This window comes from Triturus cristatus, chromosome 4_1, assembly GCF_964204655.1.
Source record: "Triturus cristatus chromosome 4_1, aTriCri1.1, whole genome shotgun sequence".
Classification (NCBI taxonomy): domain Eukaryota; kingdom Metazoa; phylum Chordata; class Amphibia; order Caudata; family Salamandridae; genus Triturus; species Triturus cristatus.
Window position 1 is genome coordinate 636,925,713 of NC_140585.1, and position 20,416 is coordinate 636,946,128.

The window sequence follows — 20,416 nt, forward strand, 5'->3', positions numbered from 1 at the left end:
GGTTTGGCTTACTGAGTGCATACTATTTTTGAATTGTTCATAATACAATGACACATAGTTAGAGCTTAGCTAATAAGTATCATGATAATATGCATATTAAAATATTGAGTGAATATGTAGAGATTATGGGGGTCAAGGAGTTTTTTACACATATTTTTCTTACCTCTTCTGCAGGTGAAGGCACTTCTTACTTGGAACTACTGATATCTTCTGGACTTTCTTGTAACATGTTTTTAGTGCTTTTAACAAACATGAACGTGTGTCTCGTTATTTGTTAGATTTCAATATCTCACTGGAAGATCCAGCTATTTTCGAAGAACAAACTCTCAATAATGGTCCTAGATAGTGTTGGAAATGGCCCTTTCTGCAGGATCCCCAAACATTTTGCCTTCCTCCTCCCCTTTTTTTGCTAAATTACTTTTTTTTGGCTTTACCACTGCTAACCAATGCTAAAATGCATGTGCTCTGTACTCTAAGCATGGTAACATTGGGTTATCCACAATTGGCATATTTACTTTACTTATAAGTCTCTAGCGAAGTGCACTATATGTGCCCAGGATCTTAAAATTAAATGCTACTAGTGGGCCTGCAGCACTGATTGTGCCACCCACTTCAGAAGCCCTTTAAACATGTCTCAGGCCGGCCACTGCAGAGCCTGTGTGTGCAGCTTTAAGCTACTTTTCCTACCTGGTAAGTTAATTTACTTGCCATGCCCAAATCCTTCCTTTTATTACACATAAGTCACTCTAAAGGTAGGCCCTCGGCAGATTTATGGGCATGGTGCAGTGTTAACAGGTAGGACATTTTTGTTGTTGTTTTACCTGTCCTGGTAATGAAAAACTATTAAATAAGTTTTTCACTACTGCAAGGCCTATCTTTTCAATAGGTTAACATTGGGATTGCTTTAAAACATCTTTTAGTTGTAATTTCCAATGTGGAAAAGATAAAGATTTGGAGTGTGGTGTTTCTGGACTCATAATTTAAAATCATACCTTATGGTGCAGTTGGATTTTAAATTGTAAGTCTGAAAATTCCACTTTTAGAAAGTTGGCATTTTCTTACTTTAACCATTGTGTGCCTCTGCCTGTCCCTGAATACACGTTTGGGTTGGGTGACAGCTGGGCTTTGTGCATTCCCTCTAGCCAGTCACACAAAGGGAGCTGAGATGTGACATTTGCATCCTGATGGCCCTTCATCAGGCTGACGGGTCTTCCTGAGGTAGATTGGGAGGGAGGAGCTGGCACTTGCACCTCAATAGGGCTGTGCCTGTCCCCACACAAAGACCTGCATACCCCCTTGTATTGAGTCTAGAGCCAAGGCAGGAAAGGCTGGGATCTTGTGATCTTCAAATGCATTTTGATGTCTCCCTCACTTCTAAGGCACAACTAGGTATAAGTACTGGACCCCTGACAAGACCAAATCAGAACTTTTCTGGAAGAAGAGCTGCTGTCCCATAAGCTGGACTGCCACTCTGCTAACCACGTTGTTGTGTTGGCCTGCTGCCTGCTTATTTCTGTGGTGTAGGAGGGACTCCACTTTGCTACCTGTTTTGCTGTGCTGGTCGCCTGCCTGCTGCCTCTAGCCTGGGAGTGAGAAGTGCTGTACCTGCTCTCTACATCCTTGAACCCACGTTTCTCCAAGGGCTTGCTAGCTTGTCCTCTGTTCTTGATGTCTCAGGGCCTTCAAAGACTTCCTTCACCTCTGCTTCAACTGTGAGTCCTGTCCTGCCAAGAGGTGCCATTCCAATAATGGGCCTTGAAAGTTGGTTCTGTGTCTGTTTTTCTTTGCATCAAATCCAACAGCGAGGCTCAGCAATGAGGCAGCACTGATCCGATGACACTACTTTGAAGCTCAATGCTGATGCAACACCTGCATCGGAAGGGGTGTGATGACGACGTGGGATTCACTGCGAGGCTCGACAATGATGCATTGGCCCGACTGTGTGAATTGGAACCCCTGCATCAAGTCTTCCCCGACGCTTGCTCAATCCAAGGTACTTATTCAGTGGGCTATGTGTAGGCCCAGCTCAGATCCTGAAGCCGGCCTTCCCTCCATCTCGGTAGGCCTGAACTTTGGATGAACTCCGGCTTAGCACAGCCTCAAGTAACCCCTAAGAGCTTTTGACTTTAGGGCACTCTATTGCAGTTTAATCTTTAAAATATCACATCTCGAGTTCTACTGATTGGATATTTGTCATTTTAGTCTTGCTCAACTCAGATAAATATTCTCTTTTTTAAACTGATATCGAGTCTTTTTGTGGTGTTTTCACTGTTTTATTGTAGCTTAAGTATTGCACAAATACTCTACAATTTGCCTCTTCAGTTAAGCATACTTGCTCTGTGCCAAGCTATCAGAAGGTGAGCACAGTTTAACCCTTTCGCTGCGGCGGGAATTCCGCCGCAGCGCTGGGGGGGGGTTTGGGGGCAGCGCGGTGGCGCGGTGCTCATGACGGAACCACTCCGTCATGAGCCGCGGTTGAGCTGTGCTCATGACGGAGTGGTTCCGTCATGACTCCGCCCACTGCGCTAATCGCCCGCACAGGTGGGGAATTAGCGCCGCGTGGGCGGCGCGGCCGCCAACAGCCGCAGCATGACGGAACCACTCCGTCATGAGCACACGGCGACCGTGGCTCATGACGGAGTGGTTCCGTCATGAGTGGGGAAGGGGTTAAGATATGTTGTATATCTGACTAACCCTTACTAGGATTTCGTTCCTACTTGGAAAGGGTGCAAACCTCTCCAAACCAAAGACCCAATTTGTAACAGGTAAGGCAAATTTCTAAATACGATTGCACAAATTAGGAAATAAAAATAATAAGTCTAACCAAGAGTATATCTGCTGTTTAAGAAATGAAGAGTGTGAGTCTGTTAGAGAATACAATGAAAGAGTTAAAATTGTGAGGGATTGGAATGATGAAAAGAAGATAAGAGAGCAGATTAATGCTGAAGAAGAATTTAGATTGTTTAAATTTGTGTCGAAGATTGAAAATGGAACATTAAAGAAAGGGTGAATTGTATATAGTGCATAAAGAACCAACCGGAGTTAGGCTGATTGAATATGTGGTGGAAAGTGAATGTGAGAAAAGGTATGCTATAGATTTTAATTTTCTTATTGGCAAGGAACCAATTCTGAGATGAATCTAATATGTTTGTGATAAAACTGCTTATTTCAGATCATGGTATCTTGTTTTTTGTGTATCCTTGAGCCTATGACAAAAGTAGAGTGAATGATACTGTAGGTTTGAGGAGAGTGAAACGTGGATATGGACAGATAGTATGAGATAAATTAGGAGTTATTATTCCACCTATAAGTGAGGCTATGAATGAAATGAAAATTAGACATTTGTGTACACTTGTGGATCAGCTCGCTTCTAACACAGCTGGTGCATTAACCCAGATTAACTCGGAATTAATTGCAATGCGGGCAATGAGAGGGCAAAACCGCTTAGCGCTAGATATCTTTCTCGCAAAGGAAGGCAGAGTCTGCAAGGTACTTAATGTAAAGGAGTGTTGAGCCTTCATACCTGATAGCAGTAGGGTTATTAATGGATGTGTGAATAATATCTTGTTAAAGCTTTAGAAGAGCATGGCTTGTGGGAAACAGTAGGTTCTTGGGTTAGTGAAATAAGGAATGAGTTTTAGTAAGGATGGTGAATAATTGGAAAGTGGGAAGGGGATTGAGACATTTTTTTTTAAAATTGGTACAATTCTTGATTTTCTCTTGTTTAAGCTATCTAGGTATTTGCTTTAAAAGTGTGGGTATAAGGGTAAAGGAATGTTATGAAAGCATAAGAACTTAAGATATAGTGAAGGTAAAAGATAATGTTTACCATCAACTAAAGCTAACGGGAGAATCAAATCGAAAGGAAGAGAAAGTGATGCAAATTGTGTTATAATTGGTGATTAGGTTACTACATTAATTGTGTGTTTTAGTGATTACACAATAATCAGAGGAGGAATTTGTTAAAGATTTCTTTATGCGTTTATATTTTTATGCATCAATAATAGCTTTCGTATTGGGCATAGCACCAAGTCGGCTCTCACTCACGTTAGCTGCTCAAAATAAATCGTGCCTTCATTATCCTGCTTGACCTTTCCTCTGCGTTTGACACTGTCAACCATGACAACCTCCTATCCATCCTAGAGCACAGGATGGGCCTGGCTGGTCCGGTGTTGCAATGATTCTCGTCTTTCCTCCATCACTGATCCAAAAGAGTGAAGGCGAATCACTCTCTCTCACAACCATCTCCAGTATCCATGGGTGTCCCCCAAGGATCCCCCCTATCTCCCATACTCTTCAACTTGTTCTTGGAACCACTAGCTAATGCACTAACTTCCATGGACATTCTCTTTCATATGTATGTGGATGACACCCAACTCTATCTGAAAATCTCCTCCCTGGATAACATCACCTCACTCAACACTATACTACTGACTACTCAAAACTGGTTAACTGTGAACCACCTCCTGCTCAACACATCCAAAACAGAATTCCTTCTCATTTCTCCTCCAAATAACACCTCTAAGCTAGACCTCTGGATGAATCACCTCACCACCTTCAACTGCTCCCCCCTCATTATCGACTCAGCTAAATCCCTCGGAATCACTCTGGACAAGGACTTGAACATGAAGACTCATATTAGCAAAGTATGCAAGGGAGCTAACCACCTGTTGAGGATACTCAGGAAGCTAAAACCTTTCCTCCCACAAGCTGACTTCAAACAAGTGGTCCTAGCGCTTGTTTTTCCAAGACTTGATTATGGCAGTGCTACGCTCTGTGGTCTCCCCAAATATACCTTGGCCCCACTAAGGGCCTCATTGAATGCGGTGGCCAGACTGGTTACGGGTACCAAAAGAAATGCGCACATCTCTCCAGCCTTAAAATCTCCAAACTGGCTACCCTATGAAGTGAGAATACAGCTAAAGATTGCTTGCCTAACTCACAAAGCCCTCCATTGCAAAACCCCCAGTTATCTAGCGCAAAAACTGGAACTATCAGGAGGGGCTAGATCCTCTAGGATTGCTAACTCTCTCCTCCTGAAAGCTCAGATTCTTCGCAAAAAGAGAACATGCCATCGAGCCTTCTCCGGCTCAGCTCCGAAGATCTGGAACTCCCTCCCACCAGAAATAGGTAGAATCTCCTCCAAGGATGCCTTCAAATTGAAAGTAAAAAGACTCCTTATGAACGAATTCTTACCTTAATAGGTTGTTGGATCGTCTGCTCTAATGCATTGGACTTACACCTTACAGCCCTTGCGCTGGTTGCTATTCCATCTCGATATGTACCAGTTATGTTCTTATTATTCTGCTGATCCCGTGTATGTGTAACCGTTCTTGTCCTGTGAGTTCTATTTTGATATGTGATTTTGTCTGTATTCCCATTTGACACATGTACTGCAACTGTTACCGTCCTTTCCCCACAACTGTAAAGCGCTCTGATATCCCTCGGGATCATGTTCACGCTATATAAAACTTTATAAATAAATAGCGTGCAGAATGTATTTTTGCAGATGAATATACTGACATGGTACTGTTACTTGTCCGTGATATGTCAAAGTAATATTTTATATGTTTTAACTATGCCTCAATTCAGATATAAATGCTATATTTCCAAGATGTACGTCATGTTACTCATGTTCCTGCCCATGTCTCTCCTCATAAATTCTGCAGCACACAGTCAATCCGAGATGTATTTCTTTATTTCCACTGGCACTGGTCATGTTGCGCTGGATGAGCTCTCCCCAGCTCAGTCACAAACTACAATTTTAACCTCAGGGACTTTCAGCCGGTTCACTGTGCCCTATTCATTCATATAACTTGGTATTGTTCATGTATCTGGTTTGTTCTAGCATGTCTCGGTGACACTATGATAGAGAGTGCAGAATAATTATTTGCCTGATGGGATAGTTCTGCTATTCAATGCTGTGCTTTAAATATGTGTATACCATTCTGACACCTCTGCAAGGCTAACACTGTGTTCACTACACCTTAATTTACTTGTATATTGTCGAATTGTTATCATTAGGTTCAGGCTATATGGTGACGCACTGGTATGCCTCCGGGCCATGTATGCGCTATGTAAAATAACAAATATCTCAAAAATAAATAGGGAATAAGAAATGATCAGCCCTGTAGCTACTGCCATAAAAATAAATCAGGGAAAGGGACAGGGGTGGATGAGCAGTTTGTTTGGCGAGAGCACAGGTCATGGGCTTTGGGGTGAGGGGACAAATGGGGGAATAGAGCACTGAGCTCCATGGGAGAGACACCATTGGAAATAGGAGAATGACCCATTTCAATTGTTACCTCTCCTCGGTAGATCCCTGACTTGGGATTGCTGCTGAAGGGCAGTCCCTGAGGGATCCACCCACAAGTCACCAGATGCAGTTTGAAGGGAAGTTGCAGCCCCAGCATGCCCAAGTGTCCTCTCCTAAGAAAGGCATCAATTGTCTGTCCCCTGGTAGGGTGATTGGCAAGGTTACCTAAAAGTGCCACCCACAAGGGCAAAAAGCCTACTAGAAGCCAGGATTTTCTTTTCTAGAAAAGGTTAGTGGGGTGGGGGCTGGCCTCTCCTGGCATTGGGCCATACCTCACACCAAAAGGCCCCAAGGTTTTCTTGTTTTTTAGAAATAATGAGTGGGGTGGGGGTTGGCTCGTCCTGCCATTGGACAACACCCCCACACCTAAAGGCTCCAGTAGTCCTAAGGGGACAGAAAGCACACAAGACCTCAGGGCAGTTATAATATGTTAGGGCCTTACCCTCTACCTCTAAAACTCATAGCATTCGTTCTGCCCCATTGAATATATTGGAGCAGGTTACCATCCAATCTCCCGCCCATGAAGGCAAAAACTCCCACGAGAGCCTTTGTTTTCAAAAATAAAAGAATGGAATGTAGCACGACCCATTCAAGCAGTAGGCTGTACTGCCATCCCTAACATCCCCAACTATCTTTCCGCCCCTTTTGATGGTAAGACTGGGGGCTTACCTTCAATTTGCCCTCCAGGGAAGTGACAAACACTCACTGGTCAGCAGGACTGTTTATATTTATGTAAAAAAAGGTGAGGTTAGCCTGTCCAGGCATTGAATCTTACCCCCATCCTTAAAGCCCACAAAAGCCTCTCTGTCCCTCATTTTGCCTACCCTGGGTGGCAGAAAACTGTTGGAAAGCTGGGCAGTGAGAATTGAATTTCTCTCCATTATGGCTCCAACATATTAGCCAATTTGCATGGTGGGCAAAAGAATGATGGATTTAACCCAGATCTCTTGACTGGGGGTAAATGTTTTGATTTGTTCTGCATTCCGTCCATCAATTGTGTGTCTTTCGCTTAATCACCCTAAGTGCACCAGGTATGCCCTGACGTGGTTCCTGGGCTCACTGTGCCACTGGAATCAAGCTATTCTGGCTGATGAGGGGTGAAACCCTGAAACCGGTCCTAGGATGCTTGTTTCCGGTCCAGGGAAGACCTAGCTTGGCATTTCGTGCTGGACTGTTCCCATGAGGCACAGGGTGAAGACTGATTTGCATATGGCCAGGTCTAAACTGGGGTGGCATGGTGAGCAAAAGAATGATGAATTTAACCCAGATCTCTTGACTGGGGGTGAATGTTTTGATTCGCTCTACATTCCGTCCATCAATTGTGTGTCTTTTAATTTGCAAGTGTGAGCACTTCTTGCTAAATGCCTTCTGAATCACATGATTTTATGGGTAACTCCAAATTCAGAGTTTTACAAATGACCACTATTTCTAAACATATTATCTTGCGCTCATTTTGAAACTGCATAGGTTTAGTTTAATGCCCGATTTTCATTCATCATATTTTACTATATAAATTAATACATTATTGTATAAAATAAAGAAAACATTCTAAGTTGCAGGTGCGGTGGCACTGGTAACAGCGGTGGGCAGTGAGCAAGGCAGGGTGCAAGGCGACAGACGACGGGAAAGGGAAAGTAAAATAAAAAAAATAATAAAACCATTTACCAAGTGGTTATATTTATTATTTTATTTTACTTTCCCTATTCTGTCGTCTGTAGACTTTTCCCCAACCAGCCCCCAGCCCACCGTCACACCGCTGTTACCTGTGCCAGCTGAATGAAATGAAAACAGGATTTCTAAAGTGCCTGGGTACCCATAGGCATCCCTGCGCTAAAGTCTGCTAACACACTGAGCTATGACCCATTCATTTAGGGAAAAATAGTGTTTTAATCTGCCTCTGGAAGATGAGGTAGTTAGGTTGAGCACGGATCTGAAAAGGCAGACTGTTCCAGATTTTAGCCACATTATGAAAAAAGTGGCGGCCCCCACTTTGTGCTCTCTTTATTCTTGGTGTTGACAGTAAATATTTAGTTTCCGACCTTAGGGCTCTGTTTGGGCGGTACAGATGGATAAGGGACTGAATAGCCAAGGATTTCTTACCTGCAAGTGCCCTGTGGGCTATGCATAATGACTTAAACTGAATGCGCTCATGGATGGGGAGCCAGTGTAGAGATGCCAAAGCTGGTTTAGCTGAAGAACGCTTTGGGATGTTTATGAGCATACGCGCCGTGCAATTTTGAACAACTTGTAACTTTCATAACGAGGAGCAAGGAGCTCCGAGATAACGTGCATTAGCATAGTCAAGACGGGACAGGATGAGAGCCTGAACTAGGACTCTTCTTGCTGGAAAAGGGAGTAGTGGGAGCACTTTACGGACCATTCGTAGAATCCCGAAGCAGCTTGCAGCTACTTTTTGCCCTTGTTCTTTAAAATCAAGGTTCCGGTCGAGCCAAACACCCAGATTTTTGATTTGGTCTTTAGGGGAGGGGGCAGGACCAAAAGAGCTGGGCCAGAATAGCCCAAGATTTGTCTTTTCTTTATTCCCTAGGAGCATTAGTTCAGTTTTTGATCCATCGAGTTTCAAAAACGAATCTTCCATCCACCTTGATACTTTGTCCAGACAAAGGGCAAGACCAGAGCTGGAAGGGTCCCGTTGGTTGAAAGAAACAACCAACTGGGTGTCCTCAGCATACATGATGATCTGGATCACAAAAGGTAGCACCACCTCTGCCAGAGGCCTCAAATAAACATTAAAAAGTGTGTGGCAAAGGGAAGACCCCTGGGGGACCCCACAGTTAAGAAGTATGGGCTTTGAGGAAATGCCTTCTTCAAGAACTTCGACGGATCGGTCTTCTAAAAATGACTGCAGCCAATTGAGCATGGTCCCAGCAATTCCCACCTCACTTAGGCCGCGCTTAAATCTAAAAGAATGATGGCCGCGCAGCCTCCAGCGTCTAGGATTTTTCTAGACTCTTCCACTTCCACCAGAAGAGCCGTCTCGGTGCCCTGTTGAGGTCTAAAAAACCCATCTTGGAGGGATGGAGATGGGTATTACTCTCCAAGATGACGGACAATACCGAGTTCACATATATCTCAGCGATCTTGCTGATAGCTGGGAGCAGGGAGATGGGGCGGTAATTGCTCCAGACTTCCGAGTGCAGAGTTGTTTTTTTCAGTAAGGCTTTAACCATAGCCCGTTTCCACAAAGGGGGGACCATCCCTGAGGAAAAAGAGGCATTAATCAGGTCAAGGATTACTGGAGAAAGAGTTTTAGAGGCCAAATTTAAGATGTTAGGGGGGGCAGGGTCAGTGGGGGAGCCAGATTGCAATTTACTCATGATGTCTAGCAACATGGACGGGTTAAGAGGAGGGATTTCCTCAATTAGGCCAACTCTCCCTTTGTCCAAGTTCTCCTGATCTCCAATATGTAGTTGAGATGTTATTTGAGGGAAGGAGGAATAAATGGTTTGGATTTTACTGGAGAAGAAATCTGCTATGGCGTTACATCACGCAGAAGAATCTTCCGATACAGTAGGGGATGGTAAGTAAGCCCTTAGCAAAGCGAAAGATTTCGAGGGGGGAATTTGCAGCTGCTAGAATTCTCTCTTTGTAGTATAGAGTTTGGGCCAATTGAATTTCAGTTTTATAGGTTTTGATGGCCTCTCTATAAGTTTGTTTATAACTGGCAGAAAAGTCCTTCCTCCATTTTCTTTCGGCTCTCTTGCAAATCTTCTTAAATTCACGAAGTTTCGGGGAATACCACAGATTACGCTTGGTTTCTGCCTTGTTAAATGTCGTTTTATTAGGAAGGACAGAATTCAGTGAAGATTCCACCCAGTTGTTAAATTTGTTGTACGCAATGACAGGATCAGGGTCGGAGGTGGGTCTGGAATTTTCCAGGGTCATCACCCATGATTCAATTGGTAATTTAGACCATGTATGTGAGCATTTCCTACTTCCCATGGTCGCTGTGGAAATAGCTTGCGGAATCCAAGTAAAAGGAATTAAAAAATGGTCGGACCACAGTAGCGTAACGGGGTCTCTAACTAAAAGATTCTCCAAATTGGAGAAAATGGGGTCCAGTAAGTGGCCTTTGATGTCGGGCCAGCTACTTTTTGTGTGAGTTGGAATACGGCTAGCTCATCAGTTAGGTCGCGCACATCTGATTGTAGGAAGTTCTCAAAATTGAGATTTAGGTCCCCAAGCAGCGTGAAGTAAGCACTAGCACTAGCCAGATTGGCTGCTGTCTCAAGGAGCTCTTTATTAAATTGATTAAGGGGTCTGGGGGCCTATAGATCAGAATCCCCGAAAATGTGCAGACGTGGGATATACGAATTGCGAAGTCAAGGCTTTCGCAATCCGTTAGCGGGTTTGCGGTGGTGCGACAGTCAAATTCAGTTTTATGAATAATCGCAAGACCACCACCCCTTCCTGTGCCCCTGTCAAGCCTCTAATAACATAGCCAGACGGGAGTGCTTGGACAATAGAGAAGTTAGCCTCATTGTTAAGCCAGGTTTCTGTTAGAAACAGCACCTCTGGACTTTCTTCCTCAAGCAGTAGGTGAATTTCTAAGGCATGCTTCTCCATGGATCGACAGTTAAGTAAGAACATTTTGAGCCCCATATTGTGATTGGCGACTGTAGGAGGCCTAATCCTCGGGCAAAATCTAAATAAGCAGTGGGGACAGTGGCTAGAATTGCTATCGGGCAACATATGATGTAGGCACTTACTCAGGGGTGCGCCCATCCAACCGTATAGCTGTTCTGAGGTGTAGGAGCATGAATCTTTATCAAAACTGGCAGAATTTCTAGCTCCTGGTGCCGGTCGGGCGTGGACGGGCGCAGACGGGCATGCCTTCGGCGCGCCGGTGGCGCGCCCGCTGCGCACGTCCGCTACTCGTCCATTCAGCACCCATGCTTTTATCACGCACCACCGTTACCATCCGCTCTAGGTCCCGCACCTGCGCCTTCCTGAAAGACCGGAAGTGCAGCAGTGAGAGTGGTCCCCGTAACCTGTGCCTGGCCCAGGAAAGCAGGGAACCAACGAAGGTAGGCTATGCGCTACCCGTTTGTGCAAAAGGCCTGCTAAGTTGCAGCTGGGTTGAACCAGAAGAATCAGACAGCATATTACTTTCTTAGATCTACCTTCAGGACAGAAGTTACAGATAAAGACATTGACGCCTATTTTGATTTTTTTTCTTACGTACTTCCCTTTGTTTTTTATTTCAATGATTAGTTTCCTTGGGAAAATGTGTGATAGGCATATCTGACCCCATGCTTCTTGGTATGTGGTTTATTAGTAGGTGTAGGTAGGTGCCTACCACTAGTTATAAAGTCACAATAACAAGATAACTTCCAGTCAAGGTCTCAATACATTTATTCCTTTGATAAACCCTTGGTGGCTGGCTGTGAGCAGGCAGGCTTAACTTAGGAGAAAGTTGTGTAAAGCGTTTAAAAACACCAATACATTAAATAAGTAAGACACAACACACAATAACAATCCATCACCAATGTATAAAAATAGTAAATAGTTTTATGATTAAAATGACAACAAAAAGACAACACTTCAATGTAGGGAGCCAGAGATAGGAATTTTCAAAGAATAAACATTTTCTAGTGTCTAAAAGCCAAAAGCCCCACTTTGGGATATTTGGTCGCACTCGACCGTGACAAAGTCAAAGTTTCAGGCCAGCCGGATGAAGCGCGGGTTGGATACAGTTAGCGGTAGGGCCTGGTCAGGTTTTTACCTTCTGATTTAGTCACTTTTTTGGAACTTTTTCACTGGACATCGAGAAAGGCTCCTCATCTGGCTGGCTTTAGGTTCAGTGACTGCGGCTTTTTATCTCAGCGTGATGCCTCAATCAACTCCTACAAGTCTTGTTGACGACAAACAGCTCCGGAGGTTCAGCTGGGGAAAACGTAAATCTCAGGTTGAATTGCGATTCGACATCACCAGCTTGACTCTCGACGACGGGTCGTCAGCTCATGGATCTTTTTACCAAAATTTCACCAAAGGCCTCTAAACTTCTTGATCTTCTTCCGGAAAGCTCTTTTGGGGTTCTACAGTGCCCACAACAGACAGCAAACTAAGGTCACAGGAGCTCTAAGTTGCTCCTTGGATGTTTGGAATGTCTCTCCCACAATTTAACTGGCCAATTCTTTAAAGTCCAGATGAAGGTGGTCAGATGGTTTCTTCTTGCTAGATATGATGTAGGTGGAGCTCTATTAACCTGTTGCTTTCAGAGAGTCCACTCATTCACTTTTCAAAGCAATCCAAAGTGTGCAGCAAGTGTAGTGATTCAGAGTGTACTCCTCTTGGTGCAGGCCAGTGTTCCAGCAGGGTAGTCCTGTTTGTAGTCTCAGGCAGGGATCTGAGTTGCAGGGCAGCTCTCCCATATTTATCCAGTGTTCTCGGGTGTCAAGCAGGGGAGTACCCCTGACCAATGGGGTAAAGGGTTTCACCCAGAAGTATGACAGCTTTCTCCAATGTGTGGCATATTTGTATCTCAGAAAGCACTGTTCTTTTAAAATCCAAAATGGAGAAATTCTCTCCTATAGGTTAAGATCTTACTAAGCCCACCCACTGGTGTGACTAGGTTTCCCTAACACTCTCATTCTAGCCTCTCTGTCAATTCAATTACTGGGGCTCTTGTCTGGCTGGGGGTGCAGGATGTGGGGGTGAGCTCCCACCAGATGTCCTTTGTCTCTATCCAGGCCACTTCACACCTCATCAGAGCAATTTGACTCAGAATGTAAAAGATTGGCCAATCAGGAGAGGCTGCTGAAAGGCTGGACTTTGGTTCATCAGAAAAGCAAGTTCTATATTTTATTTTCTGTGATAGTTATAATAAATCTAACCCTGACAAGTTATTGGATGTACTCGAACTATCATTTTAATATTTTGAAGTATATTTTTAGCTCACTCCTATCAGTAGTTATACATTTTTAAATATTCCCAGGTTAGCCTATGGAACTAATGAGCTACAATAGGGAAAACCCCAATTAGCAATTTTTTCCTCACCAGGGCATATAAAACATATTTTCTAAAGCACCTGGATATTTTGAAATTGCACCCTACCATTGGAGTGCGTAGGGCAGATCTTAGGGGTGACATATGTAAAACTAAGGTAGTTTAAGACTTTGGAAGTACCTTTAATTCCAAAGTCAAATTTGCATATAGTTCTAATTTAAAAGCAGCCTGCAAAGCAGGGCTGACTTTTAAAATTACAGCAGGCACCACATCAGTACACTTAAGTGCATTAAATATGCTGGTCCTCTTTTCCTATATGCCCTACCATAAACTAGGGGCTCACAGTTTGGTTGTCATACCAATTGTAATTACACCTAATTACCATGTACCCTGTAATTTACACAAAGCACTTGCCCTGGGCCTGGTTAGAAGATTCCAGGGCACAATCAGTGCCAGTTACCACCAGTACCAGTCAAACAAGTGGGAATGATCAGGACAAAAAGGATGACTCTCACAATGCTGAATGCAGAAGTTTGTCTACTTTAGAGAAATGTGTAGCTTTCCAGTTCACCCAGGGGTTTCACACTTGTTTACACTACAAACTGTAAGTAGGTTAACCCCTTCAGTGCCCATGACGAGCTGGACTCGTCATGGGCTGCGGTGGCGCTGTGCCCATGACGAGTCCAGCTCGTCATGAACTCCGCCCGCTAATGTTAAGCGCGGCACTGGGCGGGGAAAGGGGCGGGCATGCAAGGGGTTAAAATCTTAAAAATATGAAAAATTCACTATCACATAGAAAACTGCAAAAATTATGATAAGTAATTATTTTTTACATTTCTTCTTCTTCCTGAAAGCTAATAGAGTGATCAAAGCAAAGGAAACGTTTTCGTGCACAGCACATTTTTCTAATTTTTCCAAAACAAATTTCCTACTTTTTGGTTATTTCCTAGGTTCCCTCCTGAGTTTTTCACAAACCCTGTGCACATTTAAAATCCCAATTTGTGGGAAAAAAGCATGCAAATGTGGCCTTGATACCACCTGTGGGAAAACAAATTTAAGCATGAACTGCCCCAGATATCATCGGAAAAGTGCTCAGCAAGGGTTGGGGTGAGTTTAGCACTTGAGTGGTAATAACTTCTAGTTAGAGATTTAAATGAGTATGTAGGATAATACTTTTGTTATATTGGTCATCCGAAATTGAATCTGTAGCTGTTGTTGTTGTACTTTTCTGTTCATATATGTGATGGGGTAGATCATTATGTCCCTCTACAAGGATTTCAGTACCATGCTGTACTAGAGCTGGATACTCTAAGCAACTTGCAATTATTTCTGATTATCAAGTAGTAGAGAGTAGAAATGGGAAATGTGCCTGTCTATTTCACTAAAAATCTCTGTCAGTGTTGCACAAATCTCTCTTCTTAATCCCATAATATTAAACATCTGTAGTATCACTGTGTTGAACTTAACCACTAAAATGGATATTGGGTGTCAGTATTATTTTGACAATATTCAACTTAATGTCAAAGTAACTGGGCCACCTAAAAAGTCAAACTTTTTTATTAATTGATTTAGAAAAATCCAAGTTGGATGAGGGATAGGGGCTCCAAGAACATGATACTAGTCTTTGTCTATACCATTGCTTCTGCATGATGGGTTTTATGCATTTTGAGGTGAAATATTGAAATATTGGGGTTTACTTTGAGTGAATCTTTCCTTTGAGCAAATGTGAGAGCTGTTAAGAAAGATGTAAATTTTAATATCTTTAGACTGAGTGATTATTTATATCAAATACACTTATAACAGTGCAACTATGAATGGATTGGGAAAATTCAAACACAACTGCAATCGCGCTCTCTTAAGGACTGATAACTAATGAAACCAAATAATGGCTACTAACACTAAGGGAGAAAATAGCCAGAACTCCTATGCTATATTCTATCTGCATAGAAACTCAAGCAACACCACATATTTCAACATTATTATGCATCATGAGGAAAGTTCTGTTTGAAACTCCTGAACACTCTGGGCATGCAATTTAAGGTTCTTCACTGAGAAAAGCTCAGACAACTGTATGAGAATTCTTGATTTAGCCTTAAACAGGGGCAGATATTGCCATGCAATTATATGTTGCACACTTTAAGCATTGCAGAAAAGGACCAGCAAATCAATGTGTGTGCATTTAAGGGATCTGAAATTAACTAAGGACCACTGTTGGGAGGAGGTGATGTACTTCAGGAATGCAAAAAAATAAATGAAAAATCTAAATGTGAAGTGTGCAAATACATACTATAGTTGTAGAGCAACATTGAAGGAGAAATTCAAAAAGTATAGAGCATAGGTACAATGCACACAGTGAACAAATTAGGACCATGAACAGGCAATCACATTTTCAGCTTTGGCCTTCCCACGTAGGAGCTGTTTACCCAGACTATATTTTCTACACTTTTTTCCTCCCTATGTCTGAGAATGTCTGCACTTGTGTATTGTGGGATCTCAGAGCAAAAATATGGTCAATACGTTCCCAATTTCTCCATCTTGTTAGCTGATTCTAGAAGAGCCCATAGATTTATTAAGCAAAACACAGACACTAGCAGTTGACTTCCTCTCATCTATTCTTGTTTTATGTGTAATTCACATATTGATTAACCCTTAGTTACAGTTTAACCGTCACTCAGAATGATTCAATTACATACCAGTAATCTTCATTTCTCTGAATACCCCTTTTTCTCGTATCAGTACTTACTAAATGCGGTAACTAACCTCTACGCAGACACAATGTGACCTAGCTGGACCAATCAAATGTAAAACAAAAAACACCCTCTGACTCTCTTCCATGCCCCTTTTACCAACGTGGCAATAAAAGAGGGCTGAAACCGATCACTCTTTCTTATATCCCCAATCTATAGAAGGGGATCCAGGGCGTGAAAGAGAAAGAGAAAAAAGAGTATTTGGAGTAATTAATAGAGTAATTAATAGTACCAGTAAGTAATTGAGTCATTATCTCCTCCACCCATTTTTCTTGTACCATTACTTACTATATCAGAATTTACAAGAGCAATATAAAATAACCTGATTCCCTAATAAATTATGACAAACTCTCAAATAATGCAAACAATTTATCTAGTGCCAAAAATGTAGGAGATACAAATAGTCAAGGTATAATAACTGCTAACCTTCCGGAGCCAAGGTTCATGATCTCGATATTTTTTTAAAAAGTAGCACTTTCATATATCCAAAATAGAAGCCCAATAAGCTTCTGCCTTAGGAGCAGCCAATTCCCGAGTAGATCTATCCTTTATTCTTACCCGGTAAAACAGTCTCCATTAAATCATAAGCAATTGATATGAGTGTCTTAACCCATCTGCTTAAGGTCATGAAGAAACAAGCATTGGCATAGCCAATAGGTCTTGCTTTTGGGACTTTATAAGTATTTAGTTATGCAGCACAATATCCTTGGTGTAACAACAACTGTTGCATGGCTAAACACTTATAAGGTCCCAAAAGCGAGACCTATTGGCTATGCCAATGCTGGTTTTTTTTGCTTTCCCCTGAACAGGTACACATTTGACACTTCTACAGGAAACCTAGCCATCTGGCTGGTGCGGCCTACTGCGCCTTTAAGTAGCTTTACTCACACAAAGAAACATCACCCATTGCAGGTTTTTGATTAAAGGTGACCGCCAAATTCATATTTTGCATAATTGCATGCCACTGAGAAACCGAGCCTATTTTAGCAGCAAGGGTAACATGAGCAATGAGCAAGACAACCACGTGCACAAGTTTAAGCTAAACTCAACTGATAAACGTAATATTTTTGACATTGTTTTATGGTGATACATTTGATTATGCGACAGCTATAATGAACAGAAGCAGCCCGGGATTTCTGTTTACAGCATCTTATCTTGCATAGGCACCTAGTGTGAGAACCTTTTAATCAGTGCATACATTTATATACAGAATTTGGGACCACAGAGCTCACTCTGCATGGAGGCCCACAACAGAAACCTCAACAAAAATAGTACGCAATGCCACACAATACTCCGAAGCGATCCAGATTGGCCTTGTAACCCCTCGGTGACCCGCGAGAGCAGAGTGTAAGGCAGGGGCAATGCACAGCAGGGGGTGAAACAAACACTCAGTCCCACAACAGCTGCTGGCTTTGAGAAACAACAATTGTGTGAGCACAACAGCCTCCCAGCCCCAGTGACAGCCGGCAGGGGGAGGGCTTAACTGGAAAACAGTGGCCCTTATTATGCAAGTGGTTGGCGTTATGTAGGGGAAAGGATGGGAGGGTAACAACAACCCAAAATTGTGTCAGTGACCGACACCCGCCTCACACTACACCAAAATCCCAAATGTCAATAAAGGTGCGCAAACAAGACTGCTGGGTGCAGCCAACCATCGACCAACTAAAACATGACTGGTCGAGGGAAACGGGCAGATGATTGGTTACAACGTTTATCAAGCAAATAGTGAAGGGGCCAGTTCATCACATCAAGTGCATTTGCGAATTTTCGTTTTAAACACGGTTGTCCGTGTCAGGGTACCTATGAAGCCCTTGTAGCACTTGCTCACAAGTTTAACCACTGGACCATAGATGTCTAGGCTTCTGGAGACCATGCAGCATAGACAGTCTGCCAAGTTACCAGAATTTTCCAACTGGGGGTAACCATTTACAGCACTAGTAAAAAATAACAGTACTCTTTAATCTAGACTTTAGGGAAATCCTAGCTTTTGATCTGAAAATCTTGGTAATTTAGCTTTGCTTAAATGGACACGTTGCTTCCATATTCACCCTGACTAGTCTGAAGAAAACATTTCACCAATATTAAAGACCGGAAGGTAAACCAGTCACTGCATCACTGTAGTACTCTCCAAAGACTGAGCGTACCTCATCAATGCCATGACATAAACAAGGTACTGCAAAAGGAAATACAACTGAGATACTACTGCAGTAATGAGAGCACATGTAGGCGGACTTGTCTCTTCACTTTGGGAAGCCCTCGATTAAACAACGCAGCATCTCAAGCTTCTAGGATTAGCCCGGTTTGTGATGCATCATCGGAGAGTAACTGCAAAGAACGGTGCCAAGGTTTTACTCAAACGCTTTCTGAAAAGTGAAAGATTTTTTGTTTTGTAAACTTCCAAACCCTTTTCAAGAAACAAATTTTCAAAACAAGAAAATAATCAACATAAGTAGGTTTTTATAGGAACAACCCTTACAGTTCAATTTCTTCTATCATGGGAAGTGTATGAGAAAATGAATCCCATCTTCCACAAAGCACTGGATGCACTGCTGACCAGCACAGTTTAGCTCTCCTTTCCAGGTCTGCATGAGCTGCCCTCTTTCAAAAGGTCGGCTGAGAACACCGACCATGTACTTTGTCATCTGATGCCACATTCGTTGTTCTTCATGGTGATTAGACATTTTGCTCGAATTTAGTTTTAATCTTAAATTGTATAAAAAAATAAGTTTACTTCGTATTTGTATTTCCATTGGGTTATATAGTCAATTTATTTGCAAGTAAATTCTCATTGTGTGGTCTGGTTTTCACTTGTATGAGAAGCGTGTGTCTGAGCCCATAGCGCGCTGAGATTGAATTTCCAAGGTTTTTGTCTTCTTATTTTGCTCTGTTTAAGGGCTTTAAACTGAAAATATATGCTGCTGGTTTTCAGGAATTTTGTGATCTAGTCTTTGACGTCAAGCATTACTGGGTGTCACCTTAATTCTGCTCAACTTTCAGTACTTGTCCGGAGAAAATGAGGTGGGAGCTTTCTCTGGTGATTCGTCTTTGTTAATGTACAACTGGGTGTAGACGTGGGTTAGAATTTGCTACCATTGATGAGGAATGGTTTGAAAAATTCATCAAATTGTAATATCAACTGTTCCTATACCACTGGCTTTATAGGAACCACAGATCTCCAAAGAGATCATGCTTTCTTAGGTCACGTTCACCAGGTGGGCCAATCATTTCTAATATATTCAGACTCAAATCATGATTACCAATTCAGACACTGGGTGCCGATTCCGATCCGTTAAAAATATTCCCCGTACGAATCGTATCCGGATTTTTTTACGTATGAATCGTACAAGTCCCGTACAAACTGGCAAGTACGATTCGTATGTAAAAAAGTACGTACGAAACGCATTGGGAAAATTCCCCGACACGTCCTCGGGTCAGGAAAAGTGTCCGACACGTCCCCGGACATTTTTACGTACGAATCAGAAAACTGAAGTCCGAGCGCGCAAGTACGATCCGTCCCGTCCGTCCGAATGTACATCCGTATGGAAAAAAGACCGTACGGAGCGAACAACAATAGCAACCATGGAGACGTCCAAACATGTGCCCGGCACGCGCCGTACCCCCAGCCCCCCACAGATGGACGTGCCGTACCCCCAGCCCGCCCGCGGATGGACGCGCCGTACCCCCAGCCCCCCGCGGATGGACGTGCCATACCCCCAGCCCCCCGCGGATGGACGCGCCGTACCACTAGCCCCCCCGCGGATGGACGCGCCATACCCCCACCCCACCCGTGTATGTACGGAGCGTACCCCCACCCCCATCTGTACGGTGCAGACCCCCACCCCACCCGTGTATGTACGGAGCGTACCCCCACCCCCGTATGTACGGAGCGGACCCCCACCCCACCCGTGTATGTACGGAGCATACCCCCACCCCCGTATGTACGGTACCATACATACGGGGGTGGGGGTACGCTCCGTACATACACGGTTGGGGTGGGGGTCCGCACCGTACATACGGGGCTGGGGGTACGCTCCATACATACGGGGCTGGGGGTACGCTCCGTATATACACGGGTGGGGGTCTGCACCATACATACGGGGCTGGGGGTACGCTCCGTACATACGGGGCTGGGGGTACGCTCCGTACATACACGGGTGGGGTGGGGGTCTGCACCGTACATACGGGGGTGGGGGTACGCTCCGTACATACACAGGTGGGGTGGGGGTCCGCACCGTACATACGGGGCTGGGGGTACGCTCCGTACATACGGGGCTGGGGGTACGGTGCATCCATCCGCGGGGGGCTGGGGGTACGGCACGAACATACGGGGGGCTGGGGGTACGCGCGAACATACGGGGGCTGGGGGTATGGCGCGTCCATCCGC